General features: G+C 42.4%; 1 pseudogene; it reads right to left on the bottom strand.

Moving 5' to 3' along the window:
• Nucleotides 1-316: 316 nt before the first annotated feature.
• LOC118013725 lies at nt 317-1,222 on the bottom strand (annotated as a pseudogene).
• Between the last annotated feature and the right edge of the window lie 5,613 nt (nt 1,223-6,835).

Below are 6,835 nucleotides of genomic sequence, written 5' to 3' on the forward strand. Positions count from 1 at the left end.
GTTTATTTCATTTATTCCCCAAAAATGTAAGCTTCATGGGAACAGGGATTTTTGACACTTTTAAAGTCAATTCTGACTTCACTACCTAGATGAGTGCTGGCACACAGAAAAATCTCTTTTTTTTTTTTTTTTTGCCTGGAACAGTATACTTTATTGATGGCATATGACAAGGTAGGGACCCCCAAACCCCTCCCCTTCTTCAGGGGCTCTGGGACAGAAACTGTGGGGGTTGGGAGATTCTCATTGTGTTGGGAGATGAGTTGGGGCAAGGACTCCCCAGCAGCTGAGGGCCTTTCTCTTTCTTTTGTTGTTGCTGGGGCTGGTGGTCCAGGGGGCTCTTACTCCTTGGAGGCCATGTGGACCATAAAGTCCACCATCTGGTTGCTATAGCCAAAACCACTGTCTTACCAGGAAACGAACTTGACAAAGTGGTCACTGAGAGCCATGCCAGCCCCAGCATCAAAGGTGGAAGAGTGGGTGTCACTGTTAAAATCATGGGAGACAACCTGGTCCTCAGTATACCCCAGGATGCCCTTGAAGGGGCCCTCTGATGCCTGCTTCACCTCCTTCTTGTTGTCATCTTATTTGGCAGCTTTCTCCAGGTGGCAGGTCAGATCCATGACTGACACATTGGGAGTGGGGACACGGAAGGCCATGCCAGTGAGCTTCCCATTCAGCTCAGGGATGACCTTGCCTATAGTTTTGGTAGTGCCAGTAGAAGCAGGGATGATATTTTGGGCAGCCCCTTGGCCATCACACCACAGCTTCCCAGGGGGGCCATCCACAATCTTTGGGTGGCAGTGATGGCATGGACTGTTGTCATGAGTCCCTCCATGATGCTGAAGTCATGGATGACCTTGGCCAGAGGGGCCAAGCATTTGTTGGTACAGGAGACATTGCTGACAATCTTGAGGGAGTTGTTGTACTTCTCATGGTTCATGCCCATCACAAACATGGGGGCATCAGCAGAAGGGGCAAAGATTCTGACCCTCTTGGCCCCACTCTTGAAGTTAGCCCCAGCCTTCTCCATGGTGGTGAAGACCCCAATGGACTCCACAACATACTCAGTACTGGCATCACCCCATTTGATGTTGGTGACTAGGTGCCCGATATGGCCAAATCCATTTACTCCAACCTTCACCATCTGTCCTGGGAATGTGGCTGGCACTGCGCTAGAAGATGAGGTTGTCTGTCCTATGCACAGGAGCAGAGAGCCAGAAAATCTTAATAAGTATGGGTCAAATGAATAAATGGAAGGTTGGAAAACAGGAAATACAAAATGCAAGGCTGTAAGAAATTGTAAGAAAATGCCAAATCTCTAACTTTGCCTGATTCATTCTGAGATCCCTGATTGCACTGCTAGAGTTGAGGATTCAGTAGTGTGGCATCCCCTTCCTTAGACTCTTGCCAGGTGCCGACTTTGCTAAAGGGAAGGAAACATTTCATTTTGGTTGGTGGTAATGACTAACTTTCCCTCTCTCTCCCAGATGATGTTTTGAGCCTTTCACCACCACCAAAGGGTCACTTCCATATTTCTCAGCAGGGCTTTCCCTTTGACTAACACATGGGATTCTTCTGCAGAGCTATGGATTTCCTGGTTATTGTTCACAGTCACAGTATAGATATTAGGAGGTGGAGGAAGGGGATGTTGGAGAGCCCTTACCAAAATTTCTCTCCCACCTGGGCAGGAGACTGTGGTGGTGACAAGACTTTAGTCATATTCTAGCAAGGGGCCTGTGCTGTGCACATTTGTTAAATGTCTGCTGCTGAATAAATGCAAAGCTCCACTACCTGTTGTGAAGTTTCTGGATTCTGCACATCATTCTCTGTCTCTTTCTGCCTCCTTTCAGAGAGCATTGGCTCGGTTGATCTTCTCCACTGCTGTGGTCCCTCTTTGCTCTATGCAGCTAAGAGGGAAAGGTCTTTCTCCTGTTTTCCAGGCTGTGAGGCACTAACACACTTGGTATCCTTCTGCTAGCAAAGCTGGGGAATGGAGGAAAAGTGAAAGAGAAGAAAAGGTAAGTCTACTTGTCTATTTTCTCTCCCCCCTCCCCACTCAAAAACCCTTTCTTAGGCCATGGCTGGGGGTGGGGGGAGGGCTCCAGAGAAACAAATCTTTCTCCTGTGTCTGTGTCCTCATTTGTTAAATGAATAATACAGTTTTCTTTTTCATTTTTTAAAAGATTTTATTATTTATTTATTTATTATTTGAGAGAGAGCAAGAGCGTGCATGCGTGCACGTGCACGCGCACACACGCGCGCACACACACACACACAAGCAGCAGGGGAGGGGCAGAGGGTGAGAGAGAATCTTAAGCAAGCTCCATGCCCAGTGTGGAATGTACATGGACCTCGATCTCACGACCCTGAGATCATTACCTGATCTGAAATCAAGAGTCAGATGCTTAACCAACTGAAGCACCCAGGCACCCCAAGAATACAGTTTTCTTGAGCTATGGCCCAATCTCTCCTGTGTGTTGCTGAGGGCTACAGGCTTCTGAAAACAAACTTCCTTTCCATTAAGTTGTTTAAGCTTTTTTTGAAGGATCACACTCAGCATCTCAAATGGGCACCCTTAGTACTGCTTCCTGTACTCTGTTCCATCAGGTAGGGTACTGCAGAGAAACAGAACCAGTAGGATATACATATTTATTATAAGGATTGGCTCATATGATTCTGGTGGCTGTGAAGTACCAAGATCTGCAGTTAGCAAGGCAGAGAACCGGGAGAAGCAACCGTGCGGTTCTAGTCCAAAAGCCTGCAGTCCCAAGGTCCAAGAAGAGTCCCTGTTTCAGTTCAAGTCTGAGGGCAAGGAAAGATCAGATGTCCCGGCTTGAAGGCAGTCAAGCCGGAGGAATTCTCTCTTACTCATGGGAGGATCAGTCTTCTTGTTCTATTCAGGCCTTCAACTGACTGAATGAAGCCCACCCACATTGGGGAGAGCAATCTGCTTTACTTAGTCCATCCATTCAAATGTTAATTTCATCCAAAACACCCTCATAGACACACCCAGAATAATGTGTGACTAACTGTCTGGGCAACCCGTTACACATAAGATTAACCATCACATATATCTTTTTTTTTTTTTCTTAAAGATTTTATTTATTTATCTGAGAGAAAGAGAATGAGAGAGAGAGCACGAGAGGGGGGAGGGTCAGAGGGAGAAGCAGACTCCCCGCAGAGCAGGGAGCCCAATGTGGGACTTGATCCCGGGACTCCAGGATCATGACCCGAGCCGAAGGCAGTTCCCCAACCAACTGAGCCACACAGGTGCCCCATCACATATATTTTTGCCATTTTCTTCATTACCTCTTATGCCCTGAAGACTTTTCCATTCCTCTGATCAATATCCATATCCTATGCACTCCATAATGTCACATGTAATTTTGAAGGAGCAAAATTGTCTGGGAGTCTTCACTGGCTATTTGTGTCAATTTATCCACTAGATTCTAAATTTCTAGATGATGATGACAAGGATTTTATTTATTAAACAAGAGATATATAAATCTATTATATTTTCTGTATCTTTCTTAGTGGCACATAGGTGGACACTCAGGAAATAGTTTAGTGCTACACATTCAACCCAGTTGGAGAACATGTTTTCTGATAACTTGGATTCCAGGAAAACAGCTGGGGAGAGTGAGTGTTAGTAAACTTGGGACTGACAAGGGTATCTCCACCCTTCCCTCAGCCCAGTGCTAGTCCTCACCCTGGGGCTCTGGGCTAGGGCATAAAGGCAAGAACTGCTTTGCTTTTTCATTCTTGCTGGGTGAGAAGAGATGGATCTGAGAAGTTCCCTTTCAGGTCACAGTCATTCTGGCACACCTAGGAGATTTGCCTGCATCCAACCCCTACCTAGAGCAGGGTTTCTTAACTTCCGCACCATTGGTATTTAGGCAGATAAATAATTCTTTGATGTGAGGTGCTGTCCTGTATATTGTAAGATGTTTAGCAGTGTCCTTAGCCTCGATCTGTTAGATGCTGGGTAGTACCTGCACCCCCAGTTGTGACAATCAGAAATGTCTCCAGATATTGGCAAATGTACCCTGGGGAAGAGAAGCATTTGAGAGCCACTGATCCTGGGCTTTGTTTTTTTACAAAGGAGAGTCACCTATGTGATCACATCTGTGAATCAGGAAGGAACTTGTTCCTTTATCTCTTTTACACAGGTGATCAAGTGGCAGGAAAAGAAAGAACCCACATCTTCTGACTTTAAGCTTACTGCTCTTTCTCTTATATATCTCCAACGGCTCGGTAAAAAGACCACTAGGGATGAAGGATTAAAGGAGAGAGTGAATTGACCCCAGCCTGAAGGAGATGTCAGTTTTGAGCTGAAGAATGAAAATCCTTATTGAATTACAAGTCTTGACAAAGGGGTATCATTAGCCACTTTGCTTTTTCAGACTCTTTCTTAATTTCATTTGATGACCTTTCAGTTTGCCCTTTTGAAAGGGAAGACATTTAGATTTCCTTTCTTAGTGGCTAGTCTTATTTTTGACTGCTAGTATCTCCAAAACTTCCAAACCTTTGAAGAGGAGAGGTAAGGCCTAATAAAACTTGTTCACTTCCTCTTGAAGATGCGTCATTGTGATAACCCTATGTACACAGCCTTGACAGTGGTGGTTTCCAAGAAAACCAAAATACAATACTGCCCTTCAAAACAAGAGTTTGCACTAATTGTTATCGAGACTAGATCAGAAAACTAGAAGTACTAAAAATAAGCATCTGAAAGGCACACAATTTCTGAGACTATATTAATTATTTTGCCATCTGTGTTTTGAAAAGAGAAAATGTAGTGTGTCTTTTTAAATCGGGCATATGAAAGTAAAGATCTAAAATTTGCTAAGTGGGGTAAGGGTACACTTGAGCTTAAGATTTTAATTAAATTCTTTTTTTTTTTTTTTAGATTTTTATTTATTTATTGAGAGAGAGAGTGATAGAGAGAGAGCATGAGAGGGGGAGAGTCAGAGGGCGAGGCAGACTCCCCGCTGAGCAGGGAGCCCGATGCGGGACTCCATCCCGGGACTCCAGGATCATGACCTGAGCCGAAGGCAGTCGCTTAAACAACCGAGCCACCCAGGAGCCCCTAAATTCTTCACCTTTGAAATACAATTCAACTATGCTTAGGTATCAGACTTTAAATTCATCGTATCGGAAGCACTTTGTAATCAGTGATAATTATTACTATTAAATGAGAGCTTACTTTTTACTACCACTGTTCCAGGAGATTCAGTTTTTTTTTTAAATTCTTTTTTAAAAAAGATTTTATTTATTTATTTGAGAGAGAGAGCGAGCGAGCGAGCGAGAGAGAGCATGAACAGAGGGGAGAGGGAGAAGCAGGCTCCTCACTGAGCAGGGAGCCCGACATGGGGTTCATCCCAGGACCCTGGGATCATGACCTGAGCCGAAGGCAGACGCTTAACCGACTGAGCCACCCAGGCACCCCGAGATTCAGTTTTTTAGGGAGGCAGCATTCTGAGGCACAGAGCATGGCCTAGAGGGTTGTCAAAATCCTCCTTTTCCATATGTGTTAAAATGCCTTGGCCTTTTCTAGACGTTTGATCTTATGTAAATTATGTAACCTCTTTGAACCTCAGCTTCCTCCTTTGTAAAATGAGGTGATAATATCAACTCCTGTATTTGGATTAACAATATCAACCTTTGTGCAGACTCAATGAAAAAAATGGTGTAAAATTTTAATTAATATTAAATTAGCATTTAATGTTGATAATTTTTAATAACTGCATAAAATTACATAATATTCTATTGATAATGTTATTAATTAATATTACATAGTAACATTAAGTGATATGAAATGAAAATCATGTGAAAGAACAATTAACATCAGTATTAATTATTAAATAATATTATAATTAATAATTATTTTTGAATATGCTGAGTTGGTTTTGAACAGTTATGAACATTCCTTTTTTTTAAAGATTTTATTTATTTATCTGAGAGAGAGAGAGTGAGAGTACACGAGTGAGGGAGGGGCAGAGGGAGAGAGAGAAACAGACTCCCTGCTGAGCCAGGAGCCCGATGTGGGGCTTGATCCCAGGACCCTGGGACCATGACCTGAGCCGAAGGCAGGCGCTTAACCGACTGAGCCACCCAGGTGCCCCAGTTATGAACATTCCTGATCAACAAGGTGGGTTGGTGTTTCAAGGTTTCCATAGTTTTCTCCAAATTTGGTTTATTTTTTGTATTTTTATTTTGCTAGTTTTATTTTGAAAGTGCTAGTGTTACTCTTCTATATCTAAACAAACTTTATGGACAGGGGCCAATCTGTAGATATGAAAAAAATGTCACTAAAAAGATGGTAAATAGAACTTGTGCATCACTGGTTACACTTATTTTGGGAAATCTATCTGGATTGCATGTGATGATGGCATTTTTGAGGAAGTGCAGAACTAAATTGTAAGTCTGGGATGGTTCAATTAAATGTTCCTATTTGCTTGCTTTTTCTTCTCTTTCTTTTTCTTTCTTTCTTTCTTTCTTTCTTTCTTTCTTTCTTCTTTCTTTCTTTCTGCTCTTTCTTTCTCTTGCTCAAATTACATCTTTCTTTTTCTTTCTTTCTTTCATTCTCTTCCTCTTTCTTTCTTTCTTTCTTTCTTTCTTTCTTTCTTTCTTTCTTTCTTTCTTCTTTCTTTCTTTCATTCTCTTCCTCTTTCTTTCTTTCTTTCTTTCTTTCTTTCTTTCTTTTCTTTCTTTCTTTTTCTTTCTTTCCTTCCTTCCTTCCTTCTCTTTCTTTCTTTCTTTCTTTCTTTCTTTCTTTCTTTCTTTCTTTCTTTCTTTCTTCTTTCTTTCTTTCTTTCTTTCTTTCTTTCTTTCTTTC

This window comes from Mirounga leonina, unplaced genomic scaffold, assembly GCF_011800145.1.
Source record: "Mirounga leonina isolate KUSES-001 unplaced genomic scaffold, KU_Mleo_1.0 Mir_154, whole genome shotgun sequence".
In the NCBI taxonomy this organism is placed as follows: Eukaryota; Metazoa; Chordata; class Mammalia; order Carnivora; family Phocidae; genus Mirounga; species Mirounga leonina.